Below are 21,435 nucleotides of genomic sequence, written 5' to 3' on the forward strand. Positions count from 1 at the left end.
TTGGCGGGAAGGGATCTGGACACTGTGCGATGAACTCTCCTGGGAACTAAGGACCCTCACAAACCTCACCACCTGCCACCCGGCGTGCAAGGCACAGTTCCTTAACCTTGTCTTCTCCAGTATAAATGCAGAGCATCATGTACATTTAAAAGAAAAAAAACCTACCAAAACAAGACACTCCCCTGCAAATTTGTCTCCACCTGGTGAGAGGCTGAGAGAACAAACAACTCGTGACAGAGGTGTAGTCATGTAGCTTAATGCACTACCAGAAGGTGCATTAAGATTACGGCGCCAAGCGTGGGAGTAGAACACATAGAATTCACTCCGTCCCTCATAATCTTAAAATGATTTGCAGATTTAAAGCCAAGTTTAGCTTTGGCATAAGTGGGCACAACCCCCTGCATAGTTGGGCAAGTGTTGAGCCTCTTGTGCCAGGTCTAAATTCAGTTCCACATTTGGGTGTTGCGACGAAGTGGGACTGTTCTTAATGTTTCCTCTGAATACTGTGTGTGCGCCCTCAGTTTCCCCTATGCATTTCTTAAGTCTCTAGGGGGTGAGAGTGTTGCAGAGCAAAGGGCCAGTGCACATAAATGGCCGACACTCTATCTCCTGGCAACTAATGGCCAGGGCCCTTCCCCCCAGCAAGGAGATAGCTAAAGGTGCTGGAGAACAAAGAGATCAGGTGACCTCCTGGCCCGGGAAAGGAACAAAGCTCAGAGGAGGAGGGGCTGGAGGGTGAGTCAGTTTGGAGCTAGCTGGAGACGAAGAGCAAGTGCAGACATGGGTGTCCGGCTCACTGACCCCCAGGATGGACCTGGCTGAGAGGTCCTGTTCTCGGTATCTACAAGCTGTATTTTAGACCCTGTTCCTGTCATCTAATAAACCTCTGTTTTACTGGCTGGCTAAGAGTCACATCTGACTGTGAAGTTGGGGTACAGGACCCTGTGGCTTCCCCAGGACTCTGCCAGGGTGGACTCGTTGTGGGAAGCGCATCGAGGGGCATATACTGAATGCTCCAAAGGTCAGACCCAGGAAGGTGGAAGCCATGTGAGCTTCTTGCCCTGAAGACAGTCTGCTCAGAGAGAGGAGACTTCACCAGAGTCCTGACTGGCTTTGTAGGGAGCAGTTCCAGAGTGTCGTCCGGGAACTCCGTGACAGGTGTAAAAGCCCACAAAAGTGAGGATTAATGGGAGGAGATGGGACCAGCCTTCTGGCCTCTGTGCCCCCATGCAACCCTAGTAGGGTGACCAGATGTCCCGATTTTATAGGGACAGTCCCAATTTGGGGGTCATTTTCTTATATAGGCTCCTATAACCCCCCCCACACACACACACACACACAGTCCTGATTTTTCACGCTTGCTGTCTGGTCACCCTAAGCCCTAGGGGATGGGCAGATCGTTTTCCTTCCCACCCAGCCTGCCACTAAAGAGTGAGATCAGCTTACCCCTGGGAAACGCTGAGCTGGCAGAGGAAGGGGGAGGCCTGGGGTGTACTGCTAGTGCCCAAGGCCAGCAGTTGCAAGGCAAATCCCGAGAGAGAAGCAGCAGCAGCAACAGTGGCCCCAAACAATCATGTGGACAGTGTACACGGGTGCTGTAAGACCAGGCACTAGATAGAAAAGAACGGAGCCCAGCGTCCCAGGTGAACTCCATGCTCCCCAGCTCAGAGGAAACATTGGTCTAAAAAGGAGGCTTTGCAGAGCTCAGAGCTGCACATATACACAGTAAGAGACAGTCCCTGTCCCGCAGCATTTACCATCTCAATAGACCAGACTGACCAAAGGTGGGAGAAAGGGAATATTATCCCCATGGCACACAGGGGAAGCCGAGTCACAGAGACAAGGGCAGATTCAAAGGAGCCTTAAGGGCTTTGGGTGCCTCAATTCCACCAAGTTGGGACCTAACTCCCTTAAACTCCTTTGAAAATCCCAGCCTAAGTGACTTGCCTAAGGTCACACAGGGATTCTGGCAAAAGCCAAGACATGATCCCAGATCTATGGAGTCCCAGGCTTAGATCACCCTTCCACCCCCTGGAGGACAGATCCATTTCTACCACACCCTCCATCTCAATTTAACCACAAGGGAAAAAGAAAACAGGCCAGAGACGCTGCTGCGGAAAGCAGCTCCCTCCACCCGCTAAGAGGACGTCATTTGCATTGACGAGGCCCCAGCATCAAGATCCCACTAGCAGAGGAAGGGGCAGAGGGTGCAACATTTTCCCATATCACTGCATGGGCTCTTCTGACTTGTTCCTCCATGAGCTTCTGGTCCTCATGGAGCCGGGAAAACAGGAGATTCAATTCAACAACTCATTTATTGAAAAGAACCTTCCTTTAAGCAATGGTCAAAGGGTTGATTTTTTTTCTCCAGGTCCCTCCTGGAGACAGTAAATTGACTGTCAGTTTGCCAGTCTTTTGTGCTCTTCTCTCTCTAGCTTTTTTCCAGATCTCCAAGGTGTTCATTGCTTTTTTTTCCTTCTCCCCGATTCTCTCCCTTTTCTCCACCTTTCCTATTCATCTCCTTCTCTCCTCCCAGGCTCCTTTATCTCTGCATCTCCTACCTGGAGGACCGGTCCTCACCTAACTTTCAATGATTCTGATCACAAAGATGCAGAAAGCCTGGCCAACAAATCCTTATCCTCCCCCTTGAGCCCTGGGAACAGAACTGGCACCTTTTCCTCTTGGGTTACAAATTCTCATGTGAGTTTCTTCCGCCATGGAGGTGAGAAATAAACAAACACATCTCCTAATATCTGACCGAATCGCTGTCCGAGTCCAGCGGCTAACAGCAAAGAATTGCGGGCCAGGAAAAAGAAAAATTCATTTGACTTATCAGAGGGAAAGAGCGATTAAAGACGTTTAGAAGCCCAGAGACAGTCAGTTATGGGAGACAGAGGCTGGTGGCAGTGGATTTTCTTGGGCTGCAGACAGCAGCAGTGGGAGAAGAAGGGTAAGAAGCGGGTAAGGGGGTGTGAAGAAGGTGGGGCCAGGCGATGAGAGAATAGACCGGAGGGAACAAAGCTGCACAGGACCATCCACTAGGTATTTCTTCAGCTCTGACTTCTAAAGAGCAAGAGGAAACTGAGGAGACAAACTAATTTCTTCCTGATCCCTCCGCCCCTTCCCTTGCTGCCCAGCACAAGGGGTTTGTAAGGGTTAAAAGTCAAAGTAAAAAAGAGAAAAATATCCATCATCTCTCCATCACTTCCAGTCCCCCTGCCCCATCCTCGCTGTCCACCTCTGAGTCATCTGGATCCAATTTAGGTTCAGGAGCATTGGCATCCTGTCGAATTGTCAGGTGAGCAGTAGACACGGTGGGGATGACGGATCTCGAACATCATCTTCCCCACCCCCAAAGCCTCCCCTCAATCCTTGCTGCTGAGCCCTCACCCCATCCCCAACAGCTCCAGGGCTGCACCCCCATTCCCACCCTGCTCCTTCGCACATGGTCACCTCCTCCGAATCTCGGTTCCAAACTCCAAGGAGTAGCCAGCCTTGTCCTTGCAAGGGCGGCCTCCGAAGCTGGCTGCAGCAGATCAAGGAGACGGAAAGGATATCTAGGCTGCGGCTGCAGTCTCTGGAGTGGAGCAAGAGTGGCAAATAAACCACCAGATCTCCGGGCTGCTCCGTCCCTGCTCTGGCACAGAGTTTGTTCATTAAGCTCCCGGCCATGCTGAAATACTGCCCGTTACTCACGTCTGGCTAAAAGCTCAGCTGAATTGCTGCCAGGGTGAGTTTTCTCTAGCCGGTGAGAACACACTTGTTCAGGGATCAGCCTGGCAGGGAGACAGGAACAGCGGGGAGATGGTAAGTGTGCATGGAAGAGGAGGAAGGATGGGACAAGGGGAGGGAACTGAGAGGTAAATGGGGATCAAGGTTGGTTAGCAGATGAAAAGCGTGTTCTGTGCTGCACCTAGCGCAACAAGGTCTTGATCTACGTCTGGGACTCTAGGTACTATGGTACTACACAGAACAAACGATCATGATAAACAGCTGCCCAGGAGCTCCCTGAATTATCTGCATGTCAGGTCCTCCTGTCCCAGCTCATCTGAACACTCCCAACCAAATTACCCCTGCGACCAGATACCCATTGTAACACATCGACACTCTCCAGGACACAGCAGGGATTCAGGCAATCCTGAGGTCATTTCCAAACTGCTGCAGCTGAAGAGGTGTGGGGGGGGAGGGGAGGAGACAGGAGGCGACGTGCAGGGTTAGCAAGGAGGAAATCCCCCATACAAGCAGTAGATCTAATGCTTTCTTAATGCAAGCCCTGGTGACAGGAATCTACTTATCTTGGGGTTCTCTCTAGCGCCTGTCATCCTCACCTCTAAGAGCTGCTTGGATTTCTTTATGGGACAGCAAAACCTCCCTCTCCCTCCTAAACTCCCTCTAGTCCCAGCTCCAACTTCCAAGTGAAAATTTGCAACCCCCTCCGCCCCCAAACATGCCACCTCCACTCTAAACTCCCCCACCGCCGTCTGTACTTTGGTTTGCCAAAGAGGGGCTGGTTCCCAAGAGGTGCCAAAAGACTCCCCTGCTCTCAAGTTCCTTGGTAGTGCTCAGCACTTTGCAGAATCAGGCCACACTGCACAATACTCTGTTCACTGCATCTTTATGGGCTTCCCTCCTTCTAAGGATAGAACAGTTCATTTCCCAGCAGGAATGAATGGGGAAGGGAGTCACTTTGGCAAAGAGGCTGCCCTAAGATTTATTACATCCAACCCTTGTCTAGTCAACCCCCATGATCCTATGAGGAGAACCTCCCTCAACTGAGACAAGACCCCCAATGTGCTAGGTGCTGTACATACACATAATAAGAGACTATGTCTACCCTAAATAACTTGCAATCCACATAGACAAAGGATGGGTGGCAAAACAGAGATGAAGTGATTTGCCCAAGGTTACACAGCAGATCAGTAGCAGAGCCAGGAATGGAACCCAGGCCTCCTGACTCCCAGTCCAGTGTCATAGCCACTAGATCCTACAGCCTCCCCAGAAAGAGGTTAGCATCATGCCTCTAAAATGAAAAGTGGGACGTAACAAATACACCCTGTCCAACTTTCCCGTCTGAGCCCTGGAGCCTGACACATACAGACACCAAGGGAAGGGCAATTTGCGCAGAGCCTGCCACTAGGAAACCACAAGGCCCACCTTGGCTGGGAAAGATTAGTACTGCATGTTTGATATCTCCTCTAATATTTTATGAGCAAATCCGTTTTGGGATTTTTGCTACTGCCAAGCTGTAATATCCCAGCAAATTTGCAGTCAGTGACAATAAAAGCCACATCACAATAAGCTGCCCGAAAGGTCATTAAACGGAATACATTTTCAATAAAAGAAAAAGGTAACGCAATAAACCATTGTTTTCACTGAGAAATCTAGATACCTCCTGCCTGTCTCATTCACAGCCACTTTGCTAACTAGTGCAGGTTTCAGAGAAGTGCCCTACAGTCCCATTTTTGTGAAGGGCTCTACGCAGGGTTCACTAACAACTGTTAGGTGATTCCCTACTGTTTCACTCGGACTCTGTTCTAGTCCAGTGGCTTGATGCCTTCTCTTGGGATTGGGTGTCCTTACTGGACAATCCAGACATGTGCACACGGAGTAATGATGTTCTTCTATGGAAGAGAGTCCGAAAGATTCTCAAAACACTAAGAGGACAAACTAGAGACACACAAAATTAACTTGAAATGCAGCCTCCTCTGGGGTGGAAAATAGCAGTGCCTCAGCAGCGTACAGCAACATTACACAGCATAGGGCTGATCTGCACTACAAAGTTAGGTTGGCTTAACTCCATTGCTCAAGGCTGTGAAAAACGTCCCTCCCTGTGAGACATAAGGAAACACACCTAAGCTCCTGCTTAGGCAGAAGAATTTTTCCATTGACTTAGAGAGATGGATTTACTATAGTGATGGGAGATCCGGTTCTATCGCTGTGATGAATGTCTACACTCCAGCCTCTGCAGCATTTCTAGTGCAGACATACCCATAGGAAGTGGCGTACTGGGTCAGACCAGTGGTACATCTAATCCAGCCTTGTGTCCTCACCACATCATTCTTTCAAAGCAGCGTACGTTTATTTTAGAATAAAAAAAGAAAGCATAGACAATAAAAGGATTTCAATGCATATTTATGCTTATCAGATGCCCGCCTCTGCCCCACCCCATCAGTCCTCATGGGGATTCCAGACAGGTTTCAGGGTCTTTCAACACGTTCTTTAAAGGATTGCCTCTCCTGGTTATCAGGGCATGTCAGTTTGTAGTTCACAATGCCCCCACTGTCAGATCAAGCTCAGTCTTTATTCTGCAAAATTCTTTGTTCTCCGGGCTCCTGAAATAGCTCAAAACAGTCACAGCCTCTTTCCCCAGAGGGCGAATCCTCAAAAACTGGGTATCCGCACAACCAGCCTTGGGAATGTGCGTTAATCACCCTCTAATGATTCCTGATTCCAGATGGAGAGCCCCCCAGCAAGCGAGGAACACACAAATATATACTGATTCAAAGGCCTGTGAAAATTCTATGGGCTTATATTGTCTGGCCCATCTCACTATAATAGTCTGAAGTTTTTGTCCTTTCATGAGTTAGCTTAAACATACGGTTAACCTTTTAAAAGATGAAACAATAGTTCCTAAAGATGCAGCATGTCACAATAAGTTTCCTCCTGACTCCTATAAATCAGACTTATGCCGTGAAGCATGAGGGTTTACAACTCCTGTTTATTTCATCAATACTAGTATTACTCTGGATATTCTTGTCAGCCATATAAATGTCCAATTCTGCCCTCAAAAGTTATATTATAACTTGGACAACGAGTCTCCCAGGTTAATCATGCATTGTTAAAGCATCACTTTTTATCTGTTTTTAACTGGCTGCCTTCATTCACTGTCCCCACGTTCCTTGAAAGCGAAAGGCAGCTAATTTTAAAAGTGAAAAGAGAAAATACTTCTTCACAAAAGATTAGTTCCAGAAGAATCCCATATCCAGGGGGAATTTAGGTGGATGGAATACAACAACCTGCATTTGAATTGAGTGAGGCCATCTGTGTTAATACCCCCCTTCTCTCATAAAAAGTACCACAAACCCCTTAATGCCCAAAAGACCTGTTCACAGTCTCACTAAACTCAATGGAAAAGCTCTGGATTTTCAAGCCCTTTGTTTTAAGTCCTACCTAGGAGTTTATCTTCACTTAAGAGCTAACTCAAGCTATATCTAAAGTCCTGCCACTTATTCAAGTCCCATTCAAACACAAAAATCTGCACAGTCTGGCAGTGCTTTTAACTGACCTGTCAGAGGAGACGTGCTAACGCAGGGTTCGTCTTCCCCTACAGCAGTGCAGGCGTGCCAAGTAGTGCTTTAGTGAAGATGCTACCATGCCGATGGAGAGGGTGCAGTTAATCCGCCTCTCCAAGAAGTTCTCCCGCCAACATAGCGCTGTCTACCCAGGGGCGTTAGGTCTGTATAACTATGTCATTCAGAGATGTGGATTTTTAACACCCCTGAGCAACGTCGTTATACCGATATAGACCTAACTCAACAGCTGCTAATTCAATCACTCTGGGCAGCTGAGTCTTCGCTGCTATTTCATATAATAGAATATTGGGGTTGGAAGGGACCTCAGGAGGTCATCTAGTCCAACCCGCTGCTCAAAGCAGGACCAACACCAACTAAATCATCCCAGCCAGGGCTTTGTCAAGCCAGGCCTTAACAGCCTCTAAGGAAGGAGATTCCACCACCTCCCCAGGTAACCCATTCCAGTGTGTCACCACCCTCCTAGTGAAAAAGTTTTTCCTAATATCCAGACGAGACCTCCCCACTGCAACTTGAGACCATTGCTCCGTGTTCTGTCAATGAAATTTGAACCGGAGTTAGCTCTCGGGTTAAACACAACCCCTTTTTGCAGTGTAGACATAACTCTTAGGGCGACTCACTACCAGGCAACCCAGGCGAACCTGAGTCAGGCATCTTGAGTCCATTCCCCAGTGAAGATAAACTCCAGTAGCCTGGCACTCCCTAGCACCACACAAAGACGCAGGGTGTGGTAGTGACTGAGGATCCAACATACTGACCATTTCTTGCAGCACCCGCTGTCTTTTTATCAGAATTCTCCCATTCAGCTACTGACTCTGCTTAGTTGAGGTCTGGGAACTTCACAGAGGAAGAGAGAGTGAAAAGGAGAGTGGTGAAGAGTGCTGCAATCTGGCAGCAACAACCCCCCCATCCCACACACTTCTCTCTCTCCACCCTGTAGAATTGCTTTCTCCATTTCATTCTCCATTTCCAGCAACATGCTCTCCTGCTGCCGCGCAGTTGCTATTGCCATTCTAGGCACACAAACGGCTGCAAAAGGGACACTGCTGTTCCCTCTCTCCCACAGCATTACTCCAGCCTCCTCCCTCGCAGGGCCAGGAACTTGAATCAAAACCTTTAATGCTTCTCCAGCGGCTGCTCTCCCAGTGAGCCCACTGCACGAGGGAGGAGGGAGTGGAATACTGCAAACCATTTGTGTCTTTCCGAAGTGCTCTGTTATGGTGGGGAGAGGAGGGAAATCCATAATGGCCTTTTATTATTCCTTCAATTTTAAAGTTATGGCTGTGCGTTCTTAAGACGTCAACAATGAAGAATCCTATTGTCCTCTTAATTAATTCAGCAATCTGATTGAAATAATAGGAGTCATGATTGTAATTCCGAGCTCACCCCTGGAACACTGGAATCAACTAATTAAATAACAATCAGCACTGCCGTTTGCATTGAGAAGATGGACTATTCCTTTTTATTGCCGCAATTAGAGAACACACTCCATAATCAGAATGAAATACAAATTTACTCGGGAGCCCACTAAATTACGACAATTCATATTTTGTTTTCTTCCCAGCCTGGCAAAAAGACGACAATTTTTCTTCTCTTTCCCCCACCGCCACCGCCACCCCGAAGAGGCGAGCTGAAGGACATAAGGGAGGAGTGCTAGCTGCAGCCATGACCCCGTTGTGCTGGGGCACTATCTGTTTTCAGCTGAGTTTGGATAACCTCTGTGCTTTTGATCAAGGTCCCCTGCAATAATCTCAGACTGCATTCTTTATTAAATAAATCAGCAGGAGCCACAGACTTGTCTACACTGACATTCTGGCCCCTGCCGTAGCTGCACTGATGCAAACACTGTTACACCAATGCAAATTGTGTTCGTGCAAGGGGCTGGCATTGGTGCAGCTCCATGGGTTGAAATCCCAGTGGAGACAAAAGTTAGACAGGTTTCAGAGTGGTAGCCATGTTAATCTGTATCCGCAAAAACAACGAGGAGTCCTTGTGGCACCTCAGAAACTAACAACTTTATTTGAGCATAAGCTGTCATGGGCTAGAACCCACTTCATCAGATGCATGAAGTGGAAAATACAGGAGCAGGTAGTCTTATGCGCAAATAAAAAAGGTTAGACAGAGGCAGCCCAGCCCAGTGCAGGGAGGACCATGCTGAGAATCAGGACTCCCAGATTCTAATCCTGGTTCGTCTGTCCTGGGCAAGTGGCAGCCTTTCTGTGCCTCAGTTTCCCCATCAGTTGATTAAAATTATTTACTCCCCTCTTTCGGGTATGTTAATGTTTGTTTGGTGCTTTGAAAAAATAAAGTGCTTGATGTAAATGCTAAGTATTACAAAAGGGGGAAAAAAGAGGAGGAAAACAGGTCTTGAAAGTGATTGTCTGGGATTATGGGGATAAAATGCCCTCTTAGAACCCCTTCTCTCATCTTAAGACACTTGGGGCCCTGACCAATTGCCAGTTAACTCAAGATGCCTAGCACCTTTGTAAAGACTAGTGTTTGTTTGTTACAGGCCACAAATGTTTGCTCTTCACCCTCTGGTTCGGCATCAATCAATTAACCTGATGAGAAAACAACTCTACTCGAGACAAACCCTTCGGGTATGTCTTCACTGCAGAGTTAACCAGGGTGATCGGCACCTGGGTCGGAGCCGATCGGTTAGCTCAGCCACGAAGTGCAAAGCCCTGCCTGAGTTACCGTGCCCTCACTGGTGCCATGCTCCCCAGAGTGCGTCGCTAGGATTTCAGGGGCACCTTCCAGGTTTCTTTGTGCTGCACTAAGCAGAGGTGTTCTAGCGAATTGTGGGATCCTATGTCTGTCCTTCTGAATGTACGGGGGAAAGCACTGGAGGACTATCAGCACTCTAACAGCTCAGCCTGCGTCTTCACTGCAAAGTGGGTGCGTTACCAGCCCAACTGCAAGCAGCAGCAGGCTCCGACCTAGACCCCAGGACACATCAGCTAGCTCAGATCTAAAGCACACTAAACTCAGGTTAGAGGTTCTTGTACATGGATAGGGGAGAGGCTGGAGCAACACTGGAGCAAGAGCTTAAAATACCTCTGCAATGAAGATAGACCTTTAGAGCTTTTCTTTCACTAGGAACCTAGACTGCGATAGTAAAACCTTGATGTATTTTCCTAATGTGAACACACCTTTCAGCTCACCTGTAGCAACATCCTGTGAGGTACAGAACACCCTGAACACAGGAAAGAGACCAGAGTGAGCTGTAATGGCTCCAAGCCACCTCTGCAGAACTGAAGAAGTTAAAAGCATAAAAACAAACCAACTCCAAACCCTCAAAGTGCCCAGCTGGACTAATCTGCCAATACAGAACACGAAGCCTCACCCGCAATCCCCAGCCTGGGTGAGCCCTCACAACTCAGACTCTACCTGCTGAGCCTTATTCAATAAGGCGGACCACTCTGAGAAGTGTCTCCACACAGACGGCACCTTGCAATCCCTTGATTGTGTGTTCCTCACCCCAGATCAAACGAGCAAGCTTATCTCATTTACCAGAAAAAAAAAGGGCTTTTCCCTCCCTTTCCCTGCCAGTCCTTCAGACACCCATTGGAATCTGAGAGTCATGCTGGGTCCTTTCTTTGTCATAAATTGTCACCAGTTATAATGATCCGGCAGACCGAATGTTGGCTCCTGTTACCGCTATGCATGCACAATGGGTTCATGGAGTTACACTGATTTACACCAGCTGAGAACCTGGCCCATTGTCTTCATGGAGTTGCACATGGGTAACCGACTGATGGCTGGCCTTTCAACTGGGACTCAGCATGTCTGCTGATGTATGAGCCAGATGAAACTCAGCTTCCTCTCCCTGTGCTGCTGTCTCTCAGCAGAGCTGGCAGGAGCAAAAAAGTAGCACAAACTTATTTTTATCACTCTAGCTAGCAGATCTGACTGAATAGATACAGGGCGCAGATATACTGAATACAAAAGAGGCATTTTTACACAGCGACTTTTCAGGGTAAAAAACACACTTTTAAATCACCATTACCTTATAGAAACATGAGAACTCCGCAGTCGGCAGCAACTGACATGCAATAACATACCTGAGGTCAAAGAGCCCCACGGAAAGAGAAGCAGAGGCTACAAACAAACAAATCCACTGTGTCACCTGAACAGACTACAGGGTCAGACTCCAGCCTGGAGTATCACATGTGGCTGTTGTTTCTCTAATGACCTTATCAACCAGGGACATCAAAACTAGAGCTATGCAGAAGTACACAGCCGATCTGTTGCTTTGCAGAGGTTTAGATATGGAGGGTTCCTTTGGTTTCATTCCATGCTGCACACCTTAGCTCCTTCCCAATTTTGATTTGGAGTTACAGGTTCAGTTGAAATCAATGGGTCAAACTCACCCCAGCTGTTACTGGAGTTAACAAACTGGGGAAAACTTGGGCTCACAATTGCAAAGCAAAATTCAGAACCAGAACTTCCCAATTCTACCCAGCTTCACGTTGAAGCAATAGCTTTCACGATTACAGTGCAATGCCGGGAGTCATCCTGGCTCTCACTACTCACCAGGCTGGACGGGTGAATCAGTCCTTTGATACCCGGTGAATCTTTCCAAGAGCTTGGTCTCTTTATTTTGGTTTGCAGTACCATCCTAACCCAGGTAAATCTTCTGTGGCTCTGGTTTTCCTTGAGAACATTTCATCTAACTCTAGCTACACAAAGTTCTACTGGAGATGGCTAGAACGCAAATGGGTCATTTCAGCTTACGGTAGTGCCTCCAAACCCCAAATGAGATTTCGTGCTGCAGTGTGCTAGGTACTTTATCCATACACAGCAAATTACATTCCCTGCTCCAAAATGCTACCAATCAAAACCCCATTCTACACTCATATTTTGTACCAGTATGTTGGTAGGGGCGCCATTTTTTTTTCCTTACCAGTACAACCCCTGGTGTGGACACAGTTATACCAGTAAAGCTTATTATCCTTCCTGTACAGGAGAGGGAAAAAAAGCTGTACCTGAATAAGCACCTTTATAACTGTGTCCACACTAGAAGACTTATACCACTTTAACAATACTGGTATACTTAGAGTGGTACAACTTGTGTTTGTAGACATGGCCTAAGTTGATGAGGTGGACAAAGGTAGCATGATTGACCCCATTGTACAGCTGGAGAACTGAGGCAGAAAGACCCTAATTGAAGAAATCACTCATGCACAGGCATATCTTTACATCAGTGGGACATAAGCATATGGTGCAAGTGCATTCTTTACTTGGGAGCAGAGGAATTAACTGACTTTCCCAGTTAATTGAATTGAACGCTGTCCCCGTTTACCATCTGAACTACACAGCCGTAAGAAGAGAGCCCCAGAGGACGCATCCCCTCATCGGGTTCATGGGTGCCTAGCCAGCTGGTGATGAAAGAAAGCAGAGTCCTCGGCGCACTAGTGGGAAAAGCCCGGCCGCCTGCTGCAGAGGCTCAGAGACAAACCGAGGCCGACAGGCTCCAGGAGAAGCGCAGAATGAGGTGTGAAAATCCAATCAGGTGAAAGGCAGCTGTTTGGAGAGGACTGGAGATGGAGGGAGGGGAAAAGAGAGAGGGGAGAGAAGCAAAGCAAGCAGCTAAATGGAAAGATATTGGTGTTATGCTGCTGTCACCGGCGCTTCAGAAAGGGACGTGTCTGCCTTAGGTAGAGGAAGCAAGAGGAGCTTTAAATGGCACAATCAAATCATCACCAAGGGTCTGCGGAAAAGCCAAGGTACAGATAGCTAACACTACTCCTCTGCCTGGGGAGAGGAGCCACCTCATTAGAAGGCCCTGCACTGCAGAGCCAGAGGTTAGAACAGCACGCGTCACAGACAGGTTTTACTCAGTCAGTCTTTCGGCTAAGTTTGGGGGGCACATCTCCTGGCAGGTCAGCAGAACTGTGAGGTGGAGTTTCTGGGGCCCAGGGGGTAGGCTTCTTGGGAAAGAAGGGAGAGGCCATGCTGAGGTGGCAAAACTGCTGCTTCTGGTCAGCAGCACAGCAACAGGAAGGAGAATACACAGCTTCACCCCTAAGATTCAGTCTAATCTCGAGATGTTTCAGCCTTCTGCTCTGGCCAGTTCCTGAAGGTTTGGAGAGGCCCTTGTAGGAGGTAAGGGGCACCGTGCTGAATAGGGACTGTAGCGATTCTTCTGGGCAGAGGCCAGTCCCAACCAGGCCCACTTTCATCATGCTGGAAATTCCCTCCCCAGAACTGCTTTCCTTTCCTGCCCCATCCGCGCTAATGCAGGACAATTCAGATGGGACCAGAGATCCGCCACCTCTTTGCACCATTGCCGAGTCCCATCTCACTGATCAAGACCAAACCATGGGTTAGTCAGGTCAGGGACCATCTTATTGTCACCAGATCCCTGACAGGCCTGGACTGCCTAGCATGCTCTGAATTCAAGTGGAGACAGGGCAGGACACTGCAACCACTGCAGGGTGTAGTCTCTGCATGTCACAGGCACCGGTACCATGCACATTATTTCAGGTGAGCTCTAAGGCAGTATCTACACTGCACACACAAACAAGTGTGGTTAAATAGCTTTGTGGCCAAGACATATTATAACTAGAGCTGGATGGAATTTTTCCAATAGGTTTGTTGGGTTTAAAAATGGCCTTTTTCATTTCTTCAACATTTTCCATTTTGGGGGGCAAAATCCCCAAAGCAATTTTTGGGGGTTTCTCCCCTTTTTCAGTGGCTATACAGAGGAGAGTGAAAAAAGGAGAAAGGGATATAGAGGGGGAAAGGGGACAAGTTAAAAAAAGCAAAAGGAAAAGAGATACTTTTTGTTTTTAATAGACTAGATGAAAAGTGGTTCCTTCTCAAAAAAACCTCAGGAATTAAAATAATTTTTTCTGTGACAAATCTTTACTATTTTGAGATCAGCTCAAATGGTTTATTCTTCCCTGCAGAGACAGCTTATATACCTGTGTAACAGCCACGTCATCAGGATCTACCAGGGATAAGACATGACTCACTAATCCGGTTCCAAAATGTTTTCCTGTTCACACAAGCAAGATAAAGCAGTGTCATAATGTGACTGAAGACACTTATTGTTTGCATGACAGTAATGTCAACCCATTCGAGATCTGGGACCCATTGTGCAAAGCACTGTACATGCACCTAGTGAGAGACTATCTGCCCTAAAAAGCTTACTATATAAATAGACGAGACGGACGAAGGGGAAATAGAGGCACAGAAAGGCTTAGTAGATAAAGCACTGGATTGGGACTCAGGAGATATGGGTTCAATTCCTGGCTCTGCCACTGGCCTGCTGGGTGACCTTGGGCAAGTCACTTCCCTTCCCTGTGCCTCAGTTTCCCCACTGATATTGACGTTCTGTAAGCGCAAGGAATTATCATCACCACCACAGAGCAAGACTCCCAGTCTAGCATCCCATGAACAAAAATACAGTGCCTCTCCAATGCCATTATTTTGTGCTTGACTCGGTAATCTGGCTGATATTTTAGCCCTATATATATAAGCTAGTACCTATTTGATTATAATATTTATATATTTGCTATATTAGCATTTTACTGCTTTATAGTGCACTTACTGGCTTGATGGCTTTTCCTATAGCAACGCCGTGCATGCAGGCCCTCTCTCCTGATGGCCATTCTGGATGACAGATCACATTTTGCCTAGCCTGGCTTTCTTTGCTACCAGGCTAACTATTTATACTCATCTTCCTTCCCAAATGCATTTTATCTGCTGCCATGATTTGCTGTTATGAATATCACGGGCAAACGCAGCACCTCGGAAGACTCATCATATCTAATATGAGGATTGTTAGTGTACGATTAGCTGGACAGGACAGTTGGCCCATGTCTTTAGTCGTGAAACAACATGTGACTGACTATCCACTACTTTAATTACAGAAATTATAGAAGAATAAAACCAGTCTGTTATCTAAGCTATTCCTGACCTGATTGTTCTCAGTGCTCTAGCCAGTCTAGGTCTAAATGTCAAAAGCACTGGAGCTCACTTAGAGAAAGGTGCAATGTGACCTAGCAGGTAGTGCACTGGATTGGGAGTCAGGTGACCTGGATTCTACTCCAGGGTCTGCCACTGACCTGCTATGTGCCCTTAACCGAGTAACTTTGCCTCTCTGAACCTCAGTTTCTCTTCCCACCCTTTGTCTGTATTTCATTAGCAATAAATGACACGGCAAGAAACAAAGTTGTAGGAAAGAGATCTTTACCAAGCATGCACAGACGTCAGGGTTACATACTGAGCAGCCTAACAACCTGTCCCCAATTTGTATTCCTGACCGCCAGTCCTATAAGACTCAGCACACCACCCCAAATCCTGACCTCCTCTAGTTCCACTCATCACACTACACTCTGTCCTGCCTTTTTTGTACTGTAAGTTCTCTGGGGCAGGCTCTGTGTCTTACCATGCACATTTTCATCACCTAGCACAACGAGTCCCTGATCTTAGCTGAGGCCTTTAGCCTCTCCTGTGATAAAAAGAATGACCTTAGAAGACTGCCCCAGAGTCTCACATATCTCATTGCCTGGAAACATCTCTTGATGGTCAGTCTAAATCCTCCCTTCCCTAATTTCATCACATTAATTAAACCTGCAAGCACACTCAATAAGTCCTCTCCTTCGTGTTTCAAAACCCTCATATTTAGGGTGACCAGATGTCCTGATTTTATAGGGACAGTCACAATTTTGGGAGCTTTTTCTTACATAGGGACCTATTACCCACCACCTCCTGTCCTGATTTTTCACACTTGCTGTCTGGTCACCCTACTCATAATACCGAACACCATCACTCTGGGCTCCAACTCTGTGATTCTCGCACAGCAAAAACTCCCATTGACTTTGATGGGAGTTTAGCCTGTGTAAGGACGGCAGGATGAGGCTCTTATTAATTTCTGTACATTATGAAAAGAGGAGGCCTTAAATATTGCCCCATGTGGGAAGAGGGCCATGGAAGCCCCCATCCACAACTACCCTTCATCTCCTGCTCTCCAACCAGCTTACATCCAACCTCTTATTTTCACCCTTCCATTGTCACACAGGAGCTTGTGGACTGACTCAGCAGGACAGGACATCTCACCTCTATAGCCTTGGGTGTGAAAAACCACCTCTCTTCAGCAGCCACTCTTATACCACTTCCCTGAAGGGCTGTGAAAAAGGCTGGCGATGGGGTGAAGTTCAATTAACTCCTTGTTCACCGGGGACCAGATAATAAGAACAGCCACACTGGGTCAGACCGAAGGTCCATCTAGCCCAGTATCCTGTCTTCCGATAGTGGCCAATGCCAGGGGCCCCAGACGGAAAGAGCAGAGCTGGTAATCATCAAATGATCCATCCCCTGTCGCCCATTCCCAGCTTGTGGCAGACAGAGGTTAGGGATAGCACAGACTGACTCTGTACCTCAGACATACACCTCTGCTGCAGGCAACCTTGCCAGCTTTTATACATTGTAGCTCCCTTTCTATTCCCTATTACATAGGAAGACTTTCTATCGCTCATTATCCTATCACTCTGGACTTCAATAGTATTAAGAATGTCTATTAATTACCCAGCCATAACTGCTCTGCATTGCTTTATTATGTCAAGGGCTGGAATCTTTTCCACCCTTACAGATCACTGACCTGATTGACTGGAATAGCTCAGTATAAAAACCCCAACAATCCAGCAGATCAAACATGGGCCCAGCACTCACAGCAAGAACGCCACCTACTGATGAACGTTTGGAAAATAAAGCTGCACCTGTTTGAATCCTCTTGTTTCTAACAGCATCACTACGCAGCAGCGTGAAGCATAGACTAGGGTGAGTTTTTTGGTTTTTTTTGCAAATAGTATTGTTGCCAAAAAATGCATTTCTGGGGGCTCTGCAACTATGTATAAATTCAGGTTGAATTTGATGGATGGTTTCAGCCAAGTCGAAATGTTTTGTTTGGACCATTTTGTTTGGATTTGCCATTTTGAAATGAAAAATCCGGTTTGAGGTTTGGCCTATTGAAACAGAAAGGAGGTGAAAGACGCCCAAAACAACTGAAGCCAAAAACTTTTGGGGAAAAGGCATTTCAAGACCAGAGAAGTGTTTCAGTCAATTCTAAACAAAAAACATTTTGAGTTTTTCAATTGAAAACATTTTTAAAAAATCCATTTCAGCGCTAATCAACTTTTTTTTTAATTATTATTTTACAGTTCAGCCCCCAAACTGAAAAAAAAATCAATTACTCCAGAGGCCTTTCCACAAAAGGAGCAGAGGCAGTCAGTCTAATTGCATCACAGATGAACTACTTGCAAAGTTTATTTTTAAAGTGTCTACAAAAAGCAGAAAGGGGGACCCTGGGAAGGATTTCTAGATTGGGTTTTGTTTGCTGTCTGATGGGGCTTTAGTGGCCCATGTCTGAAATGAGTTTGCTACATCTCCAGTTCCTAGGCAGCAAATGTCCACAGCAAGAAACCACCGTGAAGCCTTGAAAACAGAAAATACCATACAAGATCAGACCACTGGCCCATCTAGACCAGGATCCTTTCTACAACAGGGTCAGTACCAGCTATTTCCAAGGTAGGTGCTTTTACAGGATAACCTGTCCACAAAGCAAGTTTCTTCTTGCCCCCTCCCCGCTGTAAAGGTTGTTTTATACTGTGAAACAGGAGGAGTTATGTCCTTCCAAAACCTCTTGGGTTTTTTCCCTTTTTCTTGTTTAATCCTTGCAAATTTTAACTCTGGGTGGTCTTGTTATTCATATACAAGGCCAATCCTGCTGAGTTCTTGCCTTCAACAATACATATGGCAATGAGTTCCACAGGCCAGTTGTGCAGGCTGTGAAAAAGTACTGACCTACCCTAACAAGTTGTGTCAAAACCACAAAAACTTCCTATGGAAAATTTTCTACCAGCCGTAACCATTTCCACTCCTGATCAATTTTCATCTCTGAATTACCAGCTCCCAGAAAGGCCATGTCTACACTACAGACCTTATACTGGCACAGCCGTACCACTGCATCTGCACCATTATAAGGTCTCCTGTGTAGCCGCTCTATGCTGGCGGAAGAGAGCCCTCCTGCCGGCATAATTAAACCACCCCCAGTGAGCGGCGGTCATTGTCTCCCACTCCCGCCGACATAGCACTGTCCATACCGGTGCTTTTGTCAGAGAAACTTATGTCGGTCATGGGGGTGTTTTTTCACACACCTAACTGACAAAAGTGCTAGTGTAGACACAGCCAAAGAGAAAAGTTTCTCTAACAGGAAGAGGCAGAGGAAACCTGAAGCAGGAATCAAGTGAATTATGTAATTAACATGTTAAAAGCCCAAATCATAATGCTATAAATCGGCTTTAGTCTGATCAACCCGTTTGAGTTGTGTGAGGTTCCTCCTGCTGGTATTGGTGGTTGTTCCTCTTCCAATATTTGATCTGTTAAATGCTTTACATTCCCTTTACCAATGAGAGGATGATTCAGATGGAGCTGAAGCTATTACAAATTCAGGAGGCATTGCATACCACTTGCCTGTCATGTTTCCCTCACCCTCTCTCTCTCTCTCTCTCTCATAAAATTCAGCACACTAACACAAAGCCAGCTTCTATCAGGTCCCTCCCGCCCGCTTGCATCCCTGCACCTTCATGCAGTTGTTACAACTTGTTCCGATTCTTGCTCGCTAATTAAAAAGAGAAGAAAATTCTGTAGCTAATCAGAGAGAGATTTTTTTTCCCCCTTGGTTCCATTGTCAATATTTCTGCAGCAACTTCATGTTCACTCTGATGTTGCTGTAACCACTGTGCTGTAACCTACATGGTCTCAGCCCTAATGAGGACAGACATCTGTGCAGCTGTAACGGGAACATCGACGGCTGTCCGAATCTTGGGCATCCCTTTCACGTTCCAGGAAAGCTCAGGGACAAAGGCTCCCAAGGGCAACAGGACATCAGTTTTGCTTCCCTTCCCACAAATGCTATTATTTATTATGCAGAGGCAGAAAAGTGTGGGGGGATGTGGGGTCTTTAGGATCAGGGTCTGAATAAGTAGTTCTGGAGGATAAAAACAAGAAGAAGAAATGCACAGAAACATGGGAGCTCTGCCTCCATCTGAGTGCACAAGGATAAATATTCAGTAGGTTCTCCTTGATCAACAGGTTTCTTTAACCATGCTTACAATATTTTTTGCAAGGATATGGTGCAGATTAGATTCTGAGCAGGCAGGGGACTTGGCTTCGCACCTCTCTGTAACACACTTAGAATGCTGGTGAAAAAGAGCAACACACACACACACACATAAAATCACAACCTTTAATTAACTTGGGGAACACCCTGCCACAAGAAATCACTGAGGGCAAGAGGTTAAAAGGGTTGGAAGAGAACATCCAGAGTTGCATTGGACAGGGTTACAGGGTTTTAAAGAGGAAGTGTGAGAGGGATATAAGCCCTCCTTCTTGAAATCATAAACCAAGCTCTGGCTCAGCGGGAGAGGAAGATAGTGGAACCATTATGGGTAGCTTATTTCAAAACTGGCCACTTCAGGGCTCTTGGAATTGTTCTGACAGTGATCAGCGCCAGCACCTAGATACTTGGAAGTAAGTGCCACTGGCTTGATCTGCTGTAGCAGTTCCTCCATTCTTGTATAACCCCTCACAACTGCACGTGTTTGAGGGGTGGTTGCACCATTTGCCTGCAAAAGTAAGGGGTCTTTTGCACAAGCAAACAGGTGCTCTTGCAAGGCCCTATTTGCAGTGATCACCAAGTACTGACGGTATACGCTGCGATGATATTTATTCATTTTTTAAGCATCATTTATTTTATCCCCTTCTCTGAAGGGTTGCCACAACTTGGAGCCCTTTGGCTGACACAAGGCCTCGGGGGGGGGAAAATAAATAAAGTGTCTTAATGTTGCCGGCAACAGTTACAAATTTTGATGTATCCATCTGTCCAGTTAATTACTTTGCGCAATAGCTGGCTAGCTTCATAAAAAAGATGAAAAAAGACCCAATTATCATTCTGGGCAGCTTCCTCAATCCCAGAGCAGCAGCACATCCTCAGCCTCGGCCTTTGTTGCCATTTTAAGCTGACTAACAGTGAGAGAGAAGTGCTTGGCAAGACCTTCTTTATTCCGGCGTGAGGAGGGTGGGTGAATTTCCATCTCCCACAGACACCAAGATCTCTATTTTAGTGCCATCGCTAATGCTGTGAGAAGCGCCCGATATGGCTCTGCCCCACTCCTTCCTCTTCCCACAGTCTTTATCCTCTTCCCACCATCCCCTTCCCCCTTCCTTTCCCATCCTCTTCCCACCATCCCCTTCCCCTTCCTTCTCTATCCTCTTCCCATCATCTCCTTCCCCAGCCTTCTCTATCCTCTTCCCACCATCCCCTTCCCCATCCTTCTCTATCCTCTTCCCACCATCCCCTTCCCCAGTCTTCTCTATTCTCTTCCCATCTTCCTCCTCTTCCCACCATCCCTTTCCCCCTTCCTTTCCCATCCTCTTCCCATCATCTCCTTCCCCAGCCTTCTCTATCCTCTTCCCACCATCTCCTTCCCCAGCCTTCTCTATCCTCTTCCCATCTTCCTCCTCTTCCCACCATCCCCTTCCTCCTTCTTCTCTATCCTCTTCTCACCATCCCCTTCCCCAGCCTTCCCCATCCCCTTCCCACCATCCCCTTCCCCCTCCTTCTCTATCCTCTTCCCCTCATCTTCTTCCTCAGCCTTCTCTATCCTCTTCCCATGTTCCCCTTTCTTCTCTATCCTTTTCCCACCATCCCCTTCCCCAGCCTTCTCTATCCCCTTCCTCATTCCTTCTCTATCCTCTTCCCATCATCCCCTTCCCCCTTCCTTTCCCATCCTCTTCCCACCATCCCCTTCCCCTTCCTTCTCTATCCTCTTCCCATCATCCCCTTCCCCCTTCTTCTCTATCCTCTTCCCACCATCCCCTTCCCCATCCTTCTCTATCCTCTTCCCCTTTTCCTCCTCTTCACATCATCCCCTTCCCCAGCCTTCTCTATCCTCTTCCCATCTTCCTCCTCTTCCCCAGCCTTCTCTATCCTCTTCCCATCTTCCTCCTCTTCCCACCATCCCCTTCCCCCTTCTTCTCTATCCTCTTCCCACCATCCCCTTCCCCAGTCTTCTCTATCCTCTTCCCACCATCTCCTTCCCCAGCCTTCTCTATC

The 21,435-nt window shown here is 47.1% G+C and overlaps 1 protein-coding gene across 3 annotated transcripts in view; it reads right to left on the reverse strand.

Annotated features, from left to right (window-relative positions):
* GRIK4 (glutamate ionotropic receptor kainate type subunit 4) overlaps nt 1–21,435 on the reverse strand; it is a 318,605-nt gene that overhangs the window by 262,771 nt on the left and 34,399 nt on the right. The window contains exon 1 of one of the 3 annotated variants that reach the window (XM_050921938.1): nt 3,454–3,536. The exons of the other annotated variants lie outside the window; for them this stretch is intronic. The gene's annotated coding sequence lies outside the window, so the exon portion shown is untranslated. Of the gene's footprint in view, nt 1–3,453; nt 3,537–21,435 lie in introns of those variants that run through there. 3 annotated transcript variants of the gene reach the window in all.

Source organism: Gopherus flavomarginatus, chromosome 13, assembly GCF_025201925.1.
Source record: "Gopherus flavomarginatus isolate rGopFla2 chromosome 13, rGopFla2.mat.asm, whole genome shotgun sequence".
In the NCBI taxonomy this organism is placed as follows: Eukaryota; Metazoa; Chordata; order Testudines; family Testudinidae; genus Gopherus; species Gopherus flavomarginatus.